The sequence below is a fragment of the Thermobia domestica genome, chromosome 1 (assembly GCF_964235325.1).
Source record: "Thermobia domestica chromosome 1, izTheDome1.hap1.1, whole genome shotgun sequence".
NCBI classification, from domain to species: Eukaryota; Metazoa; Arthropoda; class Insecta; order Zygentoma; family Lepismatidae; genus Thermobia; species Thermobia domestica.
Genome location: NC_137454.1, coordinates 44,823,825 through 44,847,909, shown reverse-complemented (window position 1 = coordinate 44,847,909; position 24,085 = coordinate 44,823,825). Strand labels below are relative to the sequence as shown.

General features: G+C 36.6%; 1 protein-coding gene across 5 annotated transcripts in view; it reads right to left on the bottom strand.

The window, feature by feature from the left end:
• CkIIalpha (casein kinase II subunit alpha) overlaps positions 1-10,160 on the bottom strand; it is a 69,958-nt gene extending 59,798 nt beyond the window's left edge. Inside the window, exon 1 of one of the 5 annotated variants that reach the window (XM_081757087.1) lies at positions 10,020-10,160. The gene's annotated coding sequence lies outside the window, so the exon portion shown is untranslated. The other 4 variants (XM_081757081.1, XM_081757105.1, XM_081757091.1 and 1 more) reach the window with 4 other exon arrangements.
• Positions 10,161-24,085: the final 13,925 nt, after the last annotated feature.

Below are 24,085 nucleotides of genomic sequence, written 5' to 3'. Positions count from 1 at the left end.
AAAACCATGGTTTTTGCCAACCCTGATTCCATGTATATTTGGTAAATACATTTTATAAGGCACTAAAGCAATTATTTAGACAAGAAGGAGCGAAATAGGCAAACAAAATTGGCTTAAATTGTAACTATAACCCCCGATATAAACTTTAAAACGTTATTTGTAATCATATCTAAGATTAAACAGGCATTTCGCCTAACATCCGGTTTCTACATATCAACCTCAGTTACTCAATCATACATCATTTCAAGATGCCACAACACATCACAACCTACGGACCAGCCTGAAACTATGAGATAAAATCGTGCACAATATCGCAAATTTTACGAAGGGCTAACATTTACAGACCAATCCAAATATCTATACAGAACTTAAAACTGAAACTTTCTGAGTTATTTTATGTCCTTACGTAGCACTCAGTTTATGAAGAACACGGCCTATTAACGTGTGTCTGAACCACGACCGAAATTTCAATATGGTGCATTACGGGCATAGAGACCATCAACTGAGTCCAGACCTTACAGTACGCGCCGTTCCCAATCATATACCTTGCCTCCAAATGTAGTGGATTGCAATACCACGCACCCGGCGACTTTCGATCTGATTCACGTGCACGTAGATAGCAAGCAAACGAAATTGTGACCGACGAATCACAATATTGGTATGGGACAAAGCATAAAATGACATGTCATGCAGTAGCGTAACGCCCTCGCAGGATTATTTTTGGGCCCCCCTTCCCAGTATATTATGTCCCTGTAGAAGACAATGGTTAATAAATCCATGGAATATAATAAAATTACAATTAAAATTAATACTCACCGAAAAAGGCAAAACTTATTTTTCCTTAACCCTCGAGTGTTAAGATATTTTTTTAAATTGATGTTGCTAGAATGGATGAATTTTCATCCAGAGCATATTTTTCTTTTCTAAAGTAAATAATGTTCAGGGAAATGGATATTCCGTATTCAGCTCACTTGTAGTCTATAGTTCTTGACATTTGCTTCGCGGTGGACCCCCAAACCCTGCGGGCCTCCCCGCACTGCAGGCCCCTCAGTTACGCCACTGATGCCATGAATAGGGACGAAATTCAATGAAATTACTTTTTTTTTTATTTTTTATCGCGGACATAATGTCCATCAAATACACATAATATTACACTTCTGAAACAAAAAATGGTAATTTTGAAATACATTTTTCTCAACATTTTGACAGTTTTAACGTTTTGGGTCATTTTTGCTAAGTTTCGGCGATTTTTTTCTTGTCATTCTTTTGATTTTGGCAATATGCTAGAGAGTTTGCACTGAAATAAACACATTTTCTAGTAAGATGACAATTTACAAGCAAAAGTAAGACAATCTGAACTACACACATTAATCTTTGTTTCTATGTTCTAAGAACGAGCGTGTGTGTAACATTTTGGCGGAAAGAGGCAGTGCAGCGTCTCTAGGAAGTTCCCCTTCCCCTGTGTGTCACTAATTTTCACTTTCTGATTTTTCATATACAAATTGTTAATTCTACACAAAATTACACGATTTACGTGAAAACTTTTTTTTTTTTAATTTTATTTTTGTAGTAACATACAGGACATGGGAACACACTATGCTATATACCAGACCGACGTGCGAGAAATAAATGCATTTTACGCTGAATAATTTGCTGTATTTGCCTTTATAATTAAATTGTTTAAATTTATGTTATTTGGTTATTTTAATTTAAAATCAAATGTACATATTTTAGCTGAAAAAGTTACCTTGTTTATTCTAGCATCGCGCACACAAGCCAATGATTTGGTATGTATGTTGTATTCTTTTAAAATTATAGTTACTAATTTAATCGTAATTTTCACAATTTTACATCATTTATCTACATTTTTAGGTCACGAACTTCCAATTCCCCTAGTGATAAATATACGCGTTCTTACAACTAACTGGCAAAGAGAAAGGCAGTTAAACGATTATGTTAAAGCCGAGGAATTATGGTTGCCATCAAGTGCAACGCAATTCATGTTTACTTTAATTCTGAGATTAATTCGTTGCTACCGAGATCATAACATTCACATTTATGCACTTCCCAACTGCAGGACCTTATCGGGTCTACATGTTACGAGAACGTCTTATCGAAGACAATAATTACAAACTTCCCACTGCGTCTAGAAAAAACAACCTCCACATGACAAATTTCGTATCATGTCAAATGTCTTGAGAAAAATTGTAAAATCTGTCACACTGAAAAACAAATTAGCTCCTCCCTAGTCTTGGAAGTGAATCACTCTAAACGCTTAAACTTCATTTCTAATGAACTTACATACTTGAATTTGAATTCTCCAATTTCAGTGACCTCTGAGATTGGGTAACTGCATTGAAATGGAAGAAAATATTCCTCTCAGGATTCACAATTCCAAAAAATATACTGACGAAAAGGCATTTAAGAACACTCAGTTTACATCGTACGGTTCGAACAAAAAAGAACAAGCTGCTAATAGTTACACTTTGGGTCGTACTTAGAGAGCTCTTACTCCAAGAATTCTGAAAACTCTGCTCACCCCTCTAAACCTTCCGCTACTAGTCTCCGCGACACATGGTAGAGATTTATGATCCCTTCTGGCTAAAAACCAATGTTGCCTTAATTCCTTTCCTTCTCTCATTTTTCCTAGTTGAATTATTCTTTAAATTTTTGTTGTTATTGTTAAGTGAAAATGGGAAGGAAAGCTTTCTCCTTATTTTGCCGGACTTTAACTATTTTAGTGGATGAGAGGTACGGCAACCCTGAGAGCAGTGACAGCTTACATGCTCGCGAGGATTAACCGAGGATTGTGGGTGTGAAATGAAGCAGTGGTTGGGGAAAGAGCCCTTTAAGGCTGTCCCGATGTATAGAAGGTTGTTGGATCTTGAAAAGATACAGTTGTGTACGGGAATCTTTGATGTGAAATTATTGGGTCACTGACTGAATGACTTCGGGCGAAGCAGTATAAAGGAGCACCGAGAGGTCGACAGTCACTCGTCGGTCACATCATCAGTTGTGTATAGCTTGAGTAGCCCCTGCCTAGTGATCCCGCAAAGCACCGAGGAGTCCGTAAGGCCTGTTCGGGCCACTAACAGAATTGGCAAATGCCGCTGTACTTCGAGTTACCTGCCTCCAAGTAAACACAGACTCAATTTCTCAGAAGAAAAGGGCGCCCCCAAACCACGAAGGCATCCCAGCGTAGTGTTCTTGGTACAGGTGGTCTCTCTAAAGCTGGCACGTTCGGGATCATGGCTGTACCGGAATCATGATTTTGCTGGATTATCATCGTTAACATAGTTTTAACGGGAATACCAACGATAAATTACACTAGATAAAAATGCAAACTATTAAAACGTGAATGTTAAGTGTTACGCACATTCCGAATCTATGCAAACGATTTAAATATCCAACTGTACAAAATATTTTGTATCAAATTGCTGAAGAACCAATATAGAAAACGCTGAGTATAAAGTGTTTCCACCTTACTCCATTACTATTAATTATCCCTAGTTCTTGTTATATAGTGAATCATACACTAAGGCTTATTAATTTTATTAGCACTCGAAGAGCTCTTGCTGGGCTTCGGGAACATTTTACAATGCAGCATACTGTAAGTACACACTTGTAACATTCTGCAAAACGTGACAGCTAACCCGATAGAAGACAGTAAACCAGCGTTTCCCAACCTTTTCCAACTTGCGGCACACTTCAGGGTAACTTGAATTCTCGCGGCACACATATTATTATTTGAAAATATAAAATACTGTAGTATTTTTTTCTGATTACTAACATACTTCTCACAGAGAAGAAAGCTCGATCACTATTTTTTCCCCGTGGTAAATCAATATGTTTATTTTTAATTTTAATTTTAAAATAGAAAACAACTGCAATCAGATATAGGGCTCAAGTTATTAAAAATGCACTTTCTTTTTTGAAAACTGTATCCAACATTTCATTGAGGAGGAGGATCACTAAATAACGAACGAACAAACAAATCTCTTTTACTTTTAAAACACAAATGTAGGTAATTCGTATGCATGTTTACTTTGCCGGAAGAATTGAATAATATTTTAAAATTTCAATTTACGAAATAGTCTGCAACAATAAAGAAGCAATAATGGTCATAACAATGATAATACTTTTTTCCAAAATTAGAAATGTACAGAAAAATGTACTACAAAAAATTAAAAATGTCCTACAGAAAAGTAGCACAGTATGAAACTTTAAATTTTAAATTCATAGTAGTAATGTGAAATACAAATATACCTTTTTCTCTTGCAATTTCTTGAATGTCTTGCAATTTGATTGCTATAGAATTAATAATTTTGTTTCGATTTCCTCGCGGCACACCGGTTGGGAAACGCTGCAGTAAACGATGAACTGAACTGAAAGATATCAGTCACGATAAACTCTGAGTGACCTTTAAAAAAATGGCGCAAACGTGCCGTTCACGGTCAACAAACGCCCAAATCCACCCGATAAAACGGTGAGCAGCACCACTGAATGCCAGATTAAAGAGCTCCTACTGTATAGTGTTGTCATTAGGTTGGCTCTTCCCACACACGTCCCTTTTCTTCTTTATAATGCAACTTTTCATTGACCGGCAAGCATTTAAATTATTTTTAGGAGAAATGTAGTCCGAGTCAGATTATTACCATCATGTCTGAGAGAGAATTCTCATAATTATGCCTAGGGTTTCTGTATCCTACAACATGCATAATTTGGTTAAGAAAATTTCCGCAGTTAGAAAGGAAAATTAATTCTGTCGCAGAAGACAACAGTCTGTTAGTTCAGCATTGAGTAGTCTGAAAGGCAAGTTAGAGAATAAATTTATAACACCAAAAATTATAACAATATTTGAAATCATTGTGGAAACCATTTCTGAAGAATGTACTATATTTTCAGAGACTATTTTTAGGGGACAAAGAAATCCGCATTCATTACCTACACAAATAGATAAGCCCTTTAAAAAAAAAAATGTATTTACAATGGATTCAAATCCAAAATATTAAAGGTATCATGTTTGATGGAATATTAATAGTGAAAAAAAATAAATAAAATAAGTCTTTTTACGAAAAATTCATCATTTACTGAAAGATTTTAGACATGGTGACCCTAGTTCGGTATAGCATCTCTAACTATGCTAGGTCTCTGAATTTAGGCCCCTCGATGCGAGATAGTGCTTCGAGCGGGTAAGTCTTTACTTTGACTCCAACTGTGACTTTAATCGGTTCTTATAGGTTTAGTTACTTCCTGGAACTGTTTGTGCGTGAGTCACTTGGTAGAACTGTTCGTGCCTTTGGTGTGACGTCTTAGTTCATATTTTTCCCACTAGGTGTCTGTGTAGTCATATGGTAGTTGGCATGTATGTGTGTGCTGTTGTTTGTGGCATGCGGGAAGCGCGTAATTGAATTGGTTGAATTGAGTTAGAGAAAACCTGTCATAGTTGTGGTCTAAACTGAAGATCTTTTCGACGTATTCTAAAAGTGGACGTTTATTGGTTTCTTGTTTGTAATAATAGCAAGTGTGCTCGGTTTAATAAAACAACGTGTGTACGGAAAGGAACATTTTTCAGTAATGTTGAGTATTGTGCATGTGTTCTTGGTATCTTATTTTTTCGTGTGTGGAATCAGCAGTTATGAGTTCATTATTCATGAGTGTTCTCCTATGGCGAAATGGTGAGTGTTTTCTTTTTATAATTCATATTATTTTTATTCTTGATTTGTTTTGCATTTGAGTATTAGGCAAAGTATTTGGTTTGCTGCTGCTTGTCCTATTGTCTTGTTGAGATGTAATTTTTTTCTTTGTCATGCACTGATTTATGATTAGAGACGAGTTTTTTTTTTTAATTTTTCCCTTCTTATCTTAGCTTTATAGTAGTGGTGTCATTATTTATTATTATTTTGGATGTTTTTATGGTACTTGAGCGGGGGGGTTGGGCTCAAAATTCATAGTCACCGCTCCACCTGAATTGATGTTTAGTAACATTGTGGCCCTTGTACTTATAGTATAATTCTTAACTTCGTATAGTAACATTGTGGCCCTTGTACTTATAGTATAATTCTTAACACCGTACATTACTTTCACTGTGTTAGTAATTGTAATCGATTCATGTGATCCGGTTCCGGGAGCAGTTTAGGAATGATTCCTAAACTGCTCCGGGAACCGGATCACATGAATCGGTTGAAGTCACAGTTGGAGTCAAAGTAAAAATTTGCCCTTTGAGCGTTACGTCAGTTGTGCTCTGCCATCCATGATCACGGAGCTATTCAAAGAACTAGAGAAAGTGTGGGATACATCACTGTCACACGTGCTAATTAACATTAATACTACGATTTTTTTTTCAACATCCTCTACAGCACGTTAAGAATGTTCCACAGGCGCCACGATGGCATCATCATCATCATCACCATCACTTTTGTGTACTAAACCTGGTTTACAAATCCCTACTAAGTGTTCTAAACTGCGTTTCCATCAGCGTCTTTTATTATTATTATTATTATTAATAATTGTCTACAGCATAAACGAATTATAATTTCTTCACCTCACTTCAGCAACGAAGTTACGAGAGAGAGCTTAAGACTGAACCCAAACTACTGTCTTTTCCTGTAACATTATCTAATAAAGAATAAGATACAAATCGCGCATTTCAATCAGTACTACGTACATACCAGAACATATTATGAGCAACTGCGTTCCACAATATTAAGCCAAGCACAGCTTCCTTCGAACATTACATGCACATCAAAAAATTATTTAAAATATTAATATCGAATCATGCTCAGCCAGTTTCCGGTAAGAGTGCACTTTCTACAAAATTAATAGGAACCGATACAATAAATAGCAACACGAGCAATTACAATCTGTTAATTTTAACAAAATGGGTCCAAACTTCCTTAACCCTAAAGCTAATCCGACCCTACCTTACTTATTCCTACCTTGCGTCATGTCAACAATGTAACAAAATAATTTGTTCTGCACAGGAAAGGTTCTAGAACACAGGTTCCCCCATATAGTTTAGTAACCAAATTGGGTCCTTTCTGTACCAAAGTCTAATACTTCATTCACATAGTTTTGCCGAGCGAGCGCTAGCAAGTGATGGGGGTTAGATACCCGCAGGCCACGTTGTTTTCTGTCTTTACTACAGCTAAATGGGAAGGGGGACTTGTGTTCAAGGAGCTTGCCTTCTGTTCAAATTGCACTCTTGCCCTCGATACTTACATCAAATAAAATTTGTAGTTTACAACCGACGCTTATTGCCCGAACGCTAAAGGAGACGGATTAATAACACTTTTATGTATAAAGAAAAGAGTTAAGTGTTAAAAAGAAGCTCAGAAAGAAAACGATCTAAACCCACCCTACCCAAATACGCGCCTACTAGATTTAAATTAGCTTCTGAAATGTGAAAATGAGGCATGTTTAGATGAAGGGGCCAGGAGTAGGAGCAAGAGCAATTAGTTTAACTAAGGGGGACGTAATTGATCTGTCTCATTTAAGAATGGAACAGAAGCACATGTAGAAAATGAGACATACGAAATAGTCTAGACTATGTAGGTGCTTACCGGAAGCGCACATACAGGAATACAATGATGCAAGTAGTCACCACTAATCTAACCTAATATTAACAGAAATTAGCGAAATTGCTTTAAAAAAAAAGCCGGCCTCCTCCAACTAAACATAGTATAGAACTATACCACTCCTGCAACACAATGGCCGAAAAAAGACCCTCAGACAATCATGCAGATAATCACACAAAAAAACATACACATTTACTTTTGGCACATCACCTGAAATAACTTGAAACGTTGTAATTCTTTCACTAATTTCTTCCTTATTGTCTCCTAAATAAATTGCGCTGGGCGACATGAAAACTTCGCACAGATAAAATTCAAGGGACCACCTGAAGCAACTTTTTTATTTTTTTAACCACTTTGTATAAATACGGCGTCCCCATATATAGCATAAAAATCACTATACAAAAGATACAAAGTCACCGACGTTAAGTGTCCACTAAAAAGTAGGAACGCTACCCAACAGAATCAAGCAGGGCGAAGATGGTGAGCCTGCGCGTCAGTGACGGTGGGTATACGCGTACGCAAGAATATTGAGAAGAAATGTTTTCGCAATGATAAGTGTTTGAATAGCATTTGTCACGGTTTTATGATACAAGTAACTCTCCGTTTGTAAACGTTCAATACGGCCTCTGCTCACTTTCCAAAAACACATTATCGGTGGGAAACCATCTAAATCAACTTCCACATGCACTCACTTCTTTTATTCGCCGTAGAGCACTTGTAACGCTACAACAGTACGGTACAACTGTATTACTCTGGGCATTACTATTGTATCGCCGGACCAATTTGAAAATCGCAAAAAAGTATCAAAATGAACCGCATTCGGTTATATTTGGTTGGATTACATTACGTTACGTTATTAGGCATGTAGTTTTACTATACGGACCCATAATATAAGTAGTAGTAGTAGTAGTAGGAACGGGTTAGATGCCCCGAAGGGGTTCTGTTCTCGACTTGAAATGGGCAAATTAAAGACTTGGCCAAATTTTACAGCCTATGGATCCGTATAATAAAACAAGTGTACCTCTCCATAGTCCACCCGCTTCCACATACTGTGCCGCTTACAACATCAAAAACACTCAGCAAATACAACCACTTAACTTTTTCTATTCCCCTTACCTGACTTTCATTCTTCCTCACAAACTTGAATAAATTCTCCAATTGACCCGGTAAATTTCCTAAACCTGGTTCGGCGATACAGCAGTTAACCCTTACTCTGAATTTGTGTCGCCCGCAGAAATTTGTTCCTTATGTCTTTTCATGCAGAGTATTGAATTTTTACCTGTAAATTTTTCAAAATGTTGTGTGCAAAAAGGACACTAGCATCTAAAAAAACACCACACTGCAAACGCAAGTGCGTACATGTATAATACATATGTTAAACTAGAACCACAAATAGAAAGGCTTATTTTAAAAAATAATGATGGTTAGCCACTGTAGGAAGCACAATCTTCCGCCACATGTGAGATATTCTTGAGGATTTCTGAGTCCTTCATTTAGGCCTACCTAGTCATTTCTAGAACCCTAAACCTCGTACTACCAAGTGGTCACTTTAGCTTAACTCTCACAAGCACGAGAATTAGAAATATGATATGCATAATAATGTCCAAATTGCCGTAACGGGAAAGATCATTAAATATACTGAACGATAATTTTAATTTTCTTCTAATTTAGAGGGTACAAGGCAGTATATATACTATCTTTTAACACACATAAGACGGCATATGAGAAAATCTCCAGATGGAGCATTTAATACTTGATATTCAAACTAAAGAAACAGTTTATTAGCTTAAATTATAATACAGGAGATTCATTAGTTTCTCCTAAATTATTTTAAAACATATAAGTTCCTGATGTTTACTTTCAATCAGCTTTATAAATGTTAACATTACCTCACGTAGGTACTGACCTTCACCAAAAGAAAACACAGCACATACTATAAGAACGAAGTATACTACACAACCATACTTACTGTAATAGTTAATCCACTTCTCTCACCTGTTTACAATCGTTTACCTCCAAGAGCTTATGCTACTTAACGTGAAAACCTTCAAACCGTACCACTATTTATTTTCGACAATATACGTGCACGCACATCTCACTACTCCGGCTCAACTTTTAACCGAAATACTACGTATCTCATTGTTAATTATACAACATAACGTAATTAAAAGTTAGGTTAAACTTTTTTATATACGGAGAAGCCACTTAAAGGTAGAAATATGCACCTTCATAGATCTAATGTACATATTTTAAGGCTTATATTGCACACGCCATAACATTATAGGTTAACCTCTACGGCAACGTAAAACCAATTTCTGTATATTATATTATCGTACCTAGCGCATTCCGGACCAAAATCCTGTCTCACTTGTATACTTCAGGAACCAATAATTTCTGTACAATGGAAGATTCTTACACTGAAGAATCTTCAGCCTAGTATACCTTGTCGTAATTTAGCGTGAGCCGGCTTCTCAGACACCTAAAACCAAGATGGCTGCTCTCATCGCGCCACGGAAAACTGGAAACGAGGCTTTCCAAGCCTGCATTTCGTATACCCCTCTACAGCACATTGACAGCTTGAAGCTTTCGACAACAGAGGGCAGAAATGCGCAGCAGAAGAAATGTTTTCTACAATATAACAGGCGCACCCACAGAGAACAATCAAAAGATTTGCAATTGATATATAAGAAAAACTTATTTTACTTGATAGCAATGTATTTCTTGAAGATGTCTAAATTCATATTATTGTACTTACTCTTAGAAAAAGCAAATTACAACGAAAGTTATTTGTTAATTAAATTTTACGACTAGACAAGCAAAGTTGTCTTTACCTTCCATATTTGTGCCTTCAATAAATTATTTTAGTGCGGGCCCTATAAGCGAAACAGAATGATTAATTAATATCTTTCATATATACTTCATACCATACAACAGTGACGAGACAAGAAAGTAAACCCTGATACAGAATCATTCTTTCTAATATTATTTCTGATACTTTCTGGGAGTTAAATGGTCTTGCATATCATACAATTAGTCCAATTTTTATTAAAGTAAATAATAGAAAATCGTTTTGTGTTGTACATAAATGTTCAGATTAACTCAAAGATATGAATATTGTATATTTTGTGATTTTATCCGAAAATAGTAATGCATATCTAAGATTACAAAGTAAAACCACAGCTTAAATCTATGAAAAAATTTTGCCGTCACTAATCTGTGACAACGAATAATAGCACGAGCACTCCTAAATTTTCAACTTATTTTTACACTAAGAGCAAATTACGTCGAATTGCATTGAGGCTAGAGATACGAAAAGAAACAATGGCTTTCTGGGGACAGATGGGAGTTTATATCGTAAAAACTAGGCATTTTTTAACTTTCTTTTTATACTTTTACTTCCTTGTTCAAAAACCATTTTTGTTTCTCTTTAGTGGATTCTACTGTTAAGAAAGTGCTGTGTAGTTTTCAATATCGTACTTTTGAGTCCTTTGTTTAGTCCAGAGTTGGCTGTCTTGATTGGTTTTCAAATTCGCATTGCAGTTGTTGCCAGTGAGAGTTATGCAACTCCCACAAAGACTAAGGGCCAAATGGCTGATAACTCTTCCTCCCCACTAGAGAATTTTGCCATTATATTAGAAATGTTCCTTAGGGTCCTTACAATAAAAAAAAAATAGTTGTTCTTCAACATAGAAGTGCAACGCCTGGGTCCTTAACCATTTAGCACCCGTGTATATTTACAGACATCGATGAGATCTCTTTAAATGACCGTGGATCAGATCGTTAGTGCAACACTGGAACAAGTTATACTTCGCGATTCTTCTAGTTATTACGTGGCAATACTGCAAATAAAATGTATCCTATTTTATGTTTAACTTAAACTGAAAATTTAATCTTGATCCATCAAATAGCAGCAGAGGAAATGTGTACTTTATAGTCTTCACAGGGTTCATAATCATTGATTTTCATGAAAGTACGAGTATGAATTTGTCAATGTATAGTTATTACGTGGCAACACTGCTGACTACATGAATAATAAAATGTATTTATGTGTCATATCTTATGTTCAACTTAAACTGAAACTTTCGTCTTGATCCATCCAATAACAGCAGAGGAAATATGTATTTTATAGTCTTCACAAGGTTCATAGTAATTGATTTTCATGGATGTACACGTATGACTTTGTGCCAATGTTCAGTTTTATTTTTCTATAGAAAACAAGTGATATAAATTATTCTAGTTGATTTTCTCATCGTTATATTATGAGAGATTCCTAGTGCCGAGAAATCCTTCAGGAAAGTTTTATGGTTTGTTGGTCCTTGGTATAATAGAAATTATTACAAAACAATAATTTTACTGTTGCACGGTTACGTTATGTTCTTTTGAAAATACTTGTTGTTCTGGTATTCTACAATGAATGCAAGTTCCAGACATTTCTGCTGGCATGTGAAGTTATCAAAAAACTCCCGAAGTTATTGCGTAGGGCATGTATTCTCATTACACGTGCACACAGATAATTTCACTTCATTGCTACTCACTACTCATAAAACGAAACTGACATGAGGATGACAAATTTAATAAAAAATAGTTTTATGAAAACTTGAAGTTCAAAGAACTGCGGCATGAGAGTGACACTGCAAAACTGCACCGCTTAACATCAATTTGCATCCAAATTCCTACAGAATACGACACAAACAAACGCGGTGTATCACTGGGACTACCAAAGTTTCACAAAATTACCACGATTGCTAAGTCAGTCTGCTGAATCATATGTGGCAGAAAATTATACACTCATAGTGGATGATTCACCATATTTGGAGCGTACTGCTATACGGCAGTATGTAGCAGACATCCTGTTTAACGAGAAGCAGAGCTTATTTTGCCAGAAATAGAGCTAAAATGGGGATCACGAAAAAAGGGAAAGGATGATTCTTGGGAAACTCTAGTGACATGTGTCATTAAAAGAACACCTATTCTATAGAAAGATGAATCACTACTGTTACAGATTAAAGAAGTGGATCTCATAGCAGCCGAAATGAAGTACCACATCTTACACCAAGTCATCGAGCTGGAAATGTTCACGGAAGAAACCTACCTAAAGATAAATTCACTGAAGACACACTCTGTGCAGGTATGTCAGTAAGTGTTTTGGTTCTTGAAACAGATTTACTGTTACTGCGAGCTGTTGTTAATCACTACCAACAGGTGTGAGTTCCTTCGTGGCCGCCCACGGCTGGAATACTACATTACAAGAACTCAGATTTACCTCATTTCTCATGCAGTTTATATTTACCCTTTTAACTGGAAATTATACACAAATCCTCGGAAATTATCCCATCAAAAGGGGGAGAACACAGATGAATCTTTGAGACTGATGGCTGGAGGTCATCGCCACTTTCGACAACACAATCATACATTGCTGTTTCTAATTCAAACACTATTTGAGAATATGGCGGTGAGTGGCCCGTACGGTTGAGTAGAGTTATTAACTCTGTATTGCTTGTGAGATATCTGCCTGTCATACCTAGGAGCATCTATTTTGACAACAATCATGGTACAGCTGAAACAGCTGAACAAATATCTTGTGTTAAAAATTTGGCGACTTGGTTTCCCCGAAGGTTTGGGCCTGTATTATTTCCAGTTAAAAGGATAGATATAAACTAAAATAGGAAAGTCTAAGCTCTTGTAATGTAGCAATTTTACCGTGGGCAGCCACGAAAGATCTGACGCTTGTCGATGGTGATTAATAAAAGTTCGCAGTAACAATAATGCTACTTCAGTAACCAAAACACTGACACACCTGCACAGAGTGCGCCTTCAACGAATTTATCTTGAGGTATGTTTCTTCTATGAACAATTTCAGCTCGACGATCTGGTACAAGTTGTGGTACCTCATTTCGGTTGCTATAAGATCCACTTCTTGAATTTGTTGTTCCTTCAATGGTACATTCAGCTTTTCTAGTGACACATGTCACTGAGTTTCCCATGAATCATCCTTTCCCTTTTTTCGTGATCCCCATTTTAGCTCTATTTCTGGCAAAATAAGCTCTGCTTCTCGTTAAACAGGATGTCTGCTACATACTGCCGTATAGCAGTACGCTCCAAATATGGTGAATCATCCACTATGAGTGTATAATTTTCCGCAAGATATGATTCAGCAGATTGACTTAGCAATCGTGGTAATTTTGTGAAACTTTGGTAGTCCCAGTGATACACCGCGTTTGTTTGTGTCGTATTCTGTAGGAATTTGGATGCAAATTGATGTTAAGCGGTGCAGTTTTGCAGTGTCACTCTCATGCCACAGTTCTTTGAACTTCAAGTTTTCATGCAAACTATGAAATTTGTCATCCTCATATCAGTTTCGTTTTATGCGTAGTGAGTACACAAAATTTACAATTTTTCACAATGGCAATCTCTTTTTCTTGTTGCAATTGTCATCTCTGACTGGCTTCTTTCTGTTTACCATTCTTCTTCAGAAATACTAAACTAAGAACACGTGGATTCTAGCGTGTGTGCTACTATTATCAACTTACAGACAGACAGGATCACAAAGAATATATCATATTGTTTAATATTACGTCAATTAAGAAACTACATATTAGACCTACATACTATATTAAGTGCAATTATCTGTGTGCGCGTGTAATGAGAATACATGCCCTACGCAATAACTTCGAGAGTTTTTTGATAACTTTACATACCAGCAGAAATGTCTGAAACTTGCATTCATTGTAGAATACCAGAACAACAAGTATTTTCCAAAGAACATAACGTAACCGCGCAACAGTAAAATTATTGTTTTGTAATAATTTTTATTATACCAAGGACCAACAAACCATAAAACCTTCCTGAGGGATTTCTCGGCACTAGGAATCTGTCATAATATAACAATGAGAAAATCATCTAGAATAATTTATATCACTTGTTTTCTATAGAAAAATAAAACTGAATATTGACACAGTCATACTCATACTTCCATGAAAATTAATTATTATGAACCCTTTGAAGACCATGAAATACATATTTCCTATGCTGTTATTTGATGGATCAAGATTAAATTTTCAGTTTAGGTTGAACATAAAATAGGACACTAAATATATTTTATTTGCAGTATTGCCACGTAATAAGTAAAAGAATCGCGAGAAGGGACTTTTTAAGGGAAATTTAGGGGTGAAAGTGAGGGGGGACGTCGTCCGCCCATTTTCAAAAAGTATCTATGGCGTTCCCCACTTCCTAAAAAAAAATACAATTGGTAAAGATAGGCAAGGGAGACGGCGTGTCGTCATGCGTCCCCCTATCTTTTCAGATCCACTTTTACCCCTGCCCGTATGATGTTACTTTAACATAAATATTCACAGAGTTCCTTCTTTCTTTACTGTTATATTATGTTAAAACTTTTGAAAGAATGAACTTGTGAATAGCGTTTTAAACTTTCTCCCCGTCGCATTTTAGCGGCCTCAATAACTGTTATGTATAATTACAATAAAGTTTTAATTTATTCAAAATTTTAGAAAAATAAACACACTGCTGAACAAGACTGCACTTATTTAATATAAAACCACATTTACAGGTGACGTTTCGATCTTCTAGCCAAGATCATCATCAGATGTACACCCCCGATTCTGATCCCTCAGGAGCCACCTTCTGCGTACGTCCCTGTTTGCTCCTCACTATGAGAATGAAATCGGAAAGAGAACCTTTCTATCACCTCGCGATTTAGTGGGACATTTAAAACCCTTTAAAAGCCGAATCCATACCAAAATTGATAAATGTATTATCTTTCTCTTTGCAGCCCCCACAAGAAACTACAGATATAAAACGTTGTAAAAATAAGAAAATAAAACTATACATTTTTTCACAACTTGAAACTTACGCATTATTAGCCAGCTATTTATAAAGACCACGAGCTCTGCTATGTATTGTTCCATGATTCATTGGATTGATACAGGACTCTCACCCACACGATCGTGTTTGATTCTTTGTTATGTCTGGCTTTTTTTTTTTTTTTTGATCAAATAGAACCACAGCAAATACATACTTATGATAGTCTGCGGTCTTTTTGTACGAAGAGGGAGAGGGTGCAAGTTTAGAAGATGAAATAGAAGTTTACAAGCTTAAAGACTGTTCTAGATCTTTTTATTACTAAAACTAACCTATTACTAACTTATATTAGAGTAGGTTTACAGCTGAAAACTGAAATAAAAAAATTCTCTTCCGTTATAGTCCATAAAAAGTCAATTATTCTCAACTAGATGGATTTCAGTTATTTGATGTGTGGTCAGTCTATTGGCTTCCATTATTTTTATTTCTGGAACTAAATATAATTAAAATTGTTTTTCTCTAGAAGTAAAATACTTATCTTTAGTCCTAAACAAAACAGAAAGCATAGTTGAAACTGCCACTATGCAAGTACGTTTCATTATATAAATAGACGGGAAAATCAATACATTTATGCTTGAAAATGTCGAAAATAATGTGATAAACACTATCAACAATTCTGTGATAAATTAAGTAATGGTTTGTTCTGAAATAAACTGCAAAGAAGGGCAACGTATTTGAAGTTAGTAAAAAATGTCTTTATTGTCTGAAACATATATTTTTTTTTTTTTTTTATTATTAATGCGTAGCATTTCAACTTGAAACATACATCTTAAAATCGATTCTCGATAGAATCTGTAATTTATTAAGAACTTGAAGCCTTGAGGAACGTCCCATGGCTATAATATTATCGTTGCAAGCTGACTAAAGTAGCGATAAATGCAGAGAATGGCCCACTGAACTACTACATTTTTTCTGATTAATGTAATAACTATTTACATTATTACTACATGTCGGATTTTAGGTCGACATCTAGTCTTCCTTTGAATTTATTTCAGAAAGAAAAAGGAACGTCAATGTTTCATTAGCAAATGTAGCAACTGATCAAATTTAATGTTTGATCAGTTTTACGCCTAACATACCTAACTTTACTTGTTAAATTTTTTTTTTTTTTTTTTTTTTTTTTTTTTTTTTTTTTTAGAAACCCCTACATTAACCTTTTGAAAAGGTTTTTGAATAGTTTTGAAAATTTACAGAATGTTTGTTGTGATACGAGGACTGGCAATAAAGTAATGAGAATTGTTGAAAAAAAAAAAAAACTTTACTTACATTTTTAACCAACCACAATGTGATCACCTTCAAAGTACTCCCCTTGTGCTTGCACACACTTACTCCATCGGGGTTTCCATTGTTGGTAGCATCTCTGGAAGTCATCTTTTGGGACGCCTGCCAAAGCCCTGTTACAGCTGTTTGAATATCTGTTTCTGCTTCAAAATGGTGTCCTTTTTAAGAACTGCTTTCACCTTTGGGAACAGAAAAAAAATCCCACAGAGCGATATCCGGTGAATAAGGAGGATGTGGTTGCACTGTAATGGCTTTTGATGCCAAATACTGCCAAACAGACAATACAGTATGGGATAGTGCATTATCCTGAAGGAGGATCTAGGTGTCAACAATCTCTGGACGAAGACGAGAGACGCGTTTTCGAAGTATTTCGAGAATTTCTATGTAGAAATGTTGACTTACTGTCTGCCCTGAAGGTACCCACTCTTTATGGACAATTCCCCTGGAGTCCAGAAAAACACACAAGCATGCATTTCACCTTGGACTTCGACATGCATTTCACCTTGTTCTTTGGTCGTGGCGAATCTTTCGAACACCATTGCGCATTTTGACGTTTCGTTTCGATTGTCACCGACCCGAAGCTCATTTTTTCGAATTTGAAAGAAATTGGAAAAGACAGTGTTAATTTTAAACTTTATTAACCAAGCCTCGTATTTACAGGAACAATCTCGAAGCCTTCTTCATCAGTTTGGCATTTTGTACATTTGTGATTTGATCACCTGGATTTTATGGCCATATATGGTCGAGAAACAGGGACTCTGTTCACGTGACAGCAACATACTTGGCGACTTTCTTTGAGTCTGATTTTCGGGACCCTTGCATTTCCACCCACGCACTGTGGTAAATGAGTGCTGATTGGTCGATGACTTTGCTCCTGAAGAAAAACTAGTAATATGTGAGCTGTGTTTCGCCAAGGGAAAATCCAGTGTTTTTGCTTGTGAAGACGCACGATCCGAGCAGGTCGTTGCTTGGTTTGCCACCCTTGAACGTAAGCTGGGTGTGTTACTTTAAGTTAATTCGCGCGCTTGTGTTATTGAAAGCTAGCTCCCCAGGTTTTTGGGTCGAGCACCAAAAAACAATCTGGCGATTATACGAAAGTGAGCGGTAGTTAAGTGTTATACCACCAGTGTATTGAAACTCTTAGTTTTATGTAACGAGTGGGTTCCAGGTTGTTAAATCGTAAAGAGAATTACGCCAGCGTGGACAATTGTTAAGCGCAACCAGCAGGAGATTATAGCGGACTCTTGGGATTACCCGACGTACTCCTATCCCGGCTTTGGTACAGGAACTCTTCTGTGGACCCCCTTTGCATCCAGTTTGGATTCGACGCCAGGACCCAAGCGACATCAGCAGCGAACTAACTGATCGGTCGAAGATTATTGTGAGTAAGTGAAATCTTAATTTATCAATTGTGCTACACAGCCATGGGCGGCGATTAGGGGGGCAAAGGGGGTTCAGTTGCCCCCGCACTTTTTTGAAGTAATCTATTAATGTATATAGTTGCATTTGGAAATGTAAGTTTTTGTATGTATTACTGGTTCGTAGAAAAAACGGTGCCATATAATATTTGGCGTTGCGTGAGTACGTATTGGTTGTCTTTCTGTGGAGTAAAGGAAACTACAGAAACTGCGTTTTAATTGCCACAGAAAATAACCCAGAAATTAACCTATTGGAGCACAATTCCAGCACATTTTCACTTCTTACAAGGGTTCGATATGTTAGCCAGCCTTTTTGGAACTAATTGAGAGAACGTTTCGCAAAAAAAGAAGTATTTCACAAGTTATTCTTTAATTGCAGTTCTTCTAAAGTAAGGAGTATTGATTAGAAAGAGCATAATAAGAAACAACTTCTACCTTTTCCATTATTTTGTAGTGTAATATACTAGTGAAGTGGTGTGTTTAGGGGTGTACGAGTGTATATACAATTAAATTTAGTGAATTCAACATAATTGTAGATTTTAGGATTATTTTGTATAACTGGAGTGTAGAATGATTCTATGTATTGTTGTGTTTTGATGTGTTCCAAGAAAGTGAAAACTGCAACTAATGGCAACGAACATGTTTCGGGAAGTTGCAAAAGCAAATATTTCTTTAAATGTCGTAACATATGCTTGTAGTATTTACTGTCTTTCATTTTCTAAGAGTAATAACATACATTTAATAGCATGTGTAAAATTAACAATTAAGTTGTTCATTAATCCTAGTTTTAATGTAACTTTTGCAAAACAAGCATCATTATTCATTACTATGATTAATATTATCCTTTCTATTTATTTGTTTTGCAAATTTGTTATTAAATAATCTGATCACACAATTTTCCAGACAGAATTTTAAGATGTTCATGAACAAGGAATCACATCTCTTCTTACACTTTCATTGTTTAATTGTACAAAGGGCTAGTATCTACCTGCGTTGCTCTTGTCAATTTATTTAATGAAATATGAAATACGATATACGGTATTTTAACTGATAAAGATAGTATCCTATTAGTTATACAACTTTCGTCAAAGTGTTAGAAACAATCAGGAAAACTAACATTTATATACAAATATTCAGATCATGTCTTGCCCCCCTCTTTTAACGTCCAACCGCCGCCACTGCACACAGCCACCTTTATTAAAGAAACAAAATTTTAAAAAATGAAATAAGGTAAAGGAAAAATAAAAGAGGTTAGAACGGCCGTAAGCATAATCAGTAAAAGTTGCTTATTCATTTGTAATCTTTTGATTTGTATGAATTACATTCAGCATTATTACATTTGGTATACAGTTTAACCAGGTTTTGTGATTTACGCAGCAAGATAATTTTAGTTTGTTAAATCTAGTCACTTGCACACTTTTCCATTTTTAAGGTATCTATGTTTTGTCTACCATTCTCCCCAGCTTTGTCTACCATTCTTCGGTTTATGACAAAAACGTAGGTATGGAAGAAATCGCGACTTGCTGTAGCAAAGCTGGGATAAATGCACTAAACAAGTGACAGAGAGAGAGAGAGAGAGAGAGAGAGAGAAAGAGAGAGAGAGAGAGAGAGAGAATGTGTAAACCTTTGAGAAAAGACGAAAATTACCGTAATATGAACGTTACAGTTATACTTACGAGATTATAACAACGACAAAAAAACACGATTTCCCGGTGTCATATTGAAAACACAAACTTTCATCACCAGTGATAATTCTGTTCAGTAAATCCAGGTCCAACAAATCAATCGTCACAGTCCTCGAGTCATCTTTTTGTTGCTGTGTGAGATTTTTCGGAACCAGTTTGGCACATACTTTTCGCGTTCCCAAATTTTCAGTTAATATCAGACGCACTGTTTCTCGATTCACGTTCAGTTCATTCGCAATCATCTCCACGGTTAATCACCTATCCGCTGACACAAGTTCCCTCATCCTGTCTATGTTATCTTCCGTTCGTGTTGTTGTGGATCGCCCATTGCGGTGTTCATCGTCGATTTTTGTTCTGTCTTCCGCAAGCATTTTGTGCCAACGATACACCTATGTCATTGATAACACTTCATTTCCAAAGGCCTGCTGAAGCTTCCGGTACGTTACCACGGTAGTCCCATCAAGTTTCACACAGAAGGAAATTGCGTAGCGCTGCTCAATATTACGTCCTTCCATTGTTGTGACGGGGGTCCAACACACAATTGCACTCTTCAACCTCTAACTCCACAATGAATAATATTTCGTGAGTCCCACGTGCTGTGCTAGTGGAGCAGGACCAAGGTCACACGATGGCGGCGGTTTCAGTCTGCAGGGTTGCCAGCATTAGGTGAAAAAACATTCTCATTACTTTATTGTCGGACCTCGTACAGGAATACAATTTCAAATGTAGTACATTAAGAGATGCCGCCAAACTACCACGTGAATATTCGAGCTCGAATAGTGAACATCAGGAACGAACGCAGGACTTTACAGAAGGTCAATTCATTTAAGGTGGTCAATTTTACAAAGCTGGTGACGAGCACAGCGTAGGAGAAGAAACAAGAAGTCAGTAGTTCGTGAATCCAGTAGCAAGCCACTTACAACGCTGAGTGAAAGTTGTTGTGATGAACAGCTATGTCCGTTAAAGCGACACCTTATTGGGAAGTGTACGTATGTTCACTTTCCGATGCACAGTTCAGTGGATCAGTGATTGTGAAAATGTGTGGCGAGGGGCAACTATAGGGTGAATTTTTTATTCACCACATGATGCGAAGGGCCGCGGCGTCCGCGAATGTTGCGAAAGACTTCGTGACAGGTTTCTGCGCCCGTGGGAAGTTACCAATGTATCGTGTGGATTCGAAGGCCAAGGTGAATGCAACCTATTTTCAAATTAACATCATGGAGGCCTTATACATAACGCACATCCCACAGTTGTATGGCAGGGAAACCCGGAAAGTGTGGATCCACATGGACAAAGCAGCCAGTCACACTGCTCGCAGTTCTGTCGCGTATTATCGGCGTATGGTCACGGAAATTGGTGTGTTTGTTATATCCTTCTCGTCCATATCGGTGAAGTCACTAGATGAGTCGCCGATGGATTTCTGCGGCTTTGGTCTTCTGAAACAAGGCCTCGCGCGAAGGCGTCCCACCAACATAGTGGGGCTTTGGAAAGTTTGTCGAGCGGTGTGATCTTTCTAAAATTCCCCTCACTCATCTTCGATGCGCACTGCTTCAGTGGAAATTGTGTTGTAGAGTGATAGTCCAGGCTCGTGGCCACCACATCGAGCACAACCGTTGGTAGAGAAAGGGATTGTCGTGAACAGATGAGTGCACAAACTTTGTACATTAGGTGAATTGACCTTCTGTATTTCTGGGTATCCAAATCTTTTGGGGAATGGTCCAGATTCAATATGAGAATAAATTATAGCCTATTCAAATGTGTAAAATCACTCTTAAAATTGCACTAAATTTACAAAAAAAAAAAAAAAAAAAGACATTATTTCCAAGAGGGATCCTGAATATTATGACTAAAGCTTGCGTACGTCCCAGGTGGACACCATTAATGCTATTAAATGCTGTAGAGCTGATTTCGGCTACTTCTGGGTTGTTGGGTCTGCTCGAGGCGATAGGTTTGTCTAGATTACCGGGTCTGTCCCAACATTAAAGATAGCTCATTTTTATATTCTGTATATCAAGAAATAACTTACGTATACAGGACAGCACCAATACCATTAATCTATATCTATATTATATAAATGAAAAAGGGGTTGTTTATAATGACGAAAAATTGCTAAATGGTTTGAAATGAATTTTTAAACGTAGTTAAATTAAAATACATATCCTAAGGGTGGAGAGGGAGTTCAAAATATTTGCCAAAAATTAAATCTGTTAGTTGTATGTCTCATAGTTGTGCCGAAGAGGCTGAAGGAGACGGTGATGATGAGAAATGAATAAAATGGTGGAATGAAGAAAATGGGAGGAAACGGAAGAACCGTGAGAAAACCCATGTAAACGGCGTTTGTCTACCACAAAGCTCACTTGGCACGAACTGGGATCAAACTAAGAACCCCATGCATCAGAGGTGAACGCTTTACCATTGAGCATTGCCAAAAATAGAGTATCTCACGTTAGGTAGATGAAGTTTAGTAAATAAATTATTTATTAAAAACGAGTAGGCACGTGTCCAATTGTTTCTAGAAATTCTGCTTGTAAGCGGGGGAAGGATTAATTTCAACAACGTTTTCTCAGTATTTAAGAGTGATATCGATATCATCATAGCAAAATGAATAAACCGTTTGAATTTTTTTTATCCATAGTACATTTACCATTTGGCTCGGGTTTTTATAATGTTGCATTCATTAACATGTGTATAATAGTAAAAGGTATGTCAAAAATAGGGTTTCTATCAAGTCCCTTGTGTTAGAGAGGTGAAACTTGGTATATAAAAACTCTATTTAAGATGAAACGTGATCACATGCTCCTTTTTCAAAAAATCCGCTTGTAAGGATAAAAGGCGGCAAGAATATCTGATCATAGTTGGAAAAACCTTGGAATCGTTTGAAATGAATTTTTGAACACATTTTAGTACTTACTACGAAATGGTCAGATGGCGGCCGCTGGGAATCTGACCAAACTTGAACATAATTTACAGATTGGTCAAGTAAGTCTAAATATAAAATTGCAGGTGGAAGTGCACATGGGGAAAGAAATAATGAGGGTTTGAATTGTAGCACTGAAAGTCAATCAGCAAGAGAATTTGATACCGTGAGCGAAAGGACAAAAATAACTTTTTACAGGGTTTGAATTGAACATATGTACGTCAGCTTAACAAATTATTCACTCAAAGTCGCTCGGCTATTTCTTGTGTATGCCTAAATTATTGCTGACCGATTATGGCTGCATCAAAATCTATTTCTCATTGACTTTCAATGCTAAACTTCAAACCCTTATAATTTCCCCGTGTGCACTTCCACTTGAAATTTTGCATTTAGGTACAGTTAGTTAACCATTGTCTAAATAGTGACCTAGTATACCAGCAGACGCCAGCGAATCATTTCTTAGTTAGCTCAAGCCAGGATTTTGTCATGTTACTTTTATTACAATGCATAACCTAAGCAGGGGCAGGATTAAAAATTTCCGCCAAAAAACTGAGTATCTCACAAACCTCTCACCATAAGAAGATAAAACTTGCTATAAACTTAAGTTATTAAAAATATGTGATCACGTCTTACATCGTTTTCGGAAATTCCGGCTGTAGGGGGAGAAAAGGGTCCAATTGCTCAATATCTTAATTTTTCATTGTAGTCATAAAATTGCCAAAGCAAGGAAACTTGGATTGACTTGACTTTTTATCATTTCACTTATAGTGAAATCCGTATCCTAATGCGCTCGCAAATAATATTTCCATAAATTTCTTCTCGGCGAAGAATAGAAATTTCAACCAGTTTGTATCTGACACTTAAAGATTTACACAGTCAATATTTTTAAATGAATTGTTTATTCTACTTAGGATACATTTAAGGATTTTTCGAGCCTATATTACGAACTCAGAAACGCAATTTATGGGAGCTAAAAATTCGGAGTCACGATGGTTTAGCGAGATATCAACTTTCATATCCAAGTTTATGACTTTCTATTACAAGTGATCCAAGTTCATCTATTTTAGAGTTTACGTGGAAATTACTCCATGCATGGTTTTTAGGTTAATTGCAACCCTTTACGGATCACAAACTAATTATCGTTTCTCTATCTTATGAGCAAAAACTGATACATTGTTTGGTTGAGAGTTTTACGTCCCTTTCAGTATCGAGGCAATATAACATGGAACTACACCTTAATGTGGGATCAAGAACCAAATGAGTTCTCACCGCGAGTCTAACAAGGGTCTTTTGCGTCTAGCTCTATAACAGAGAATATATCTCGATCCC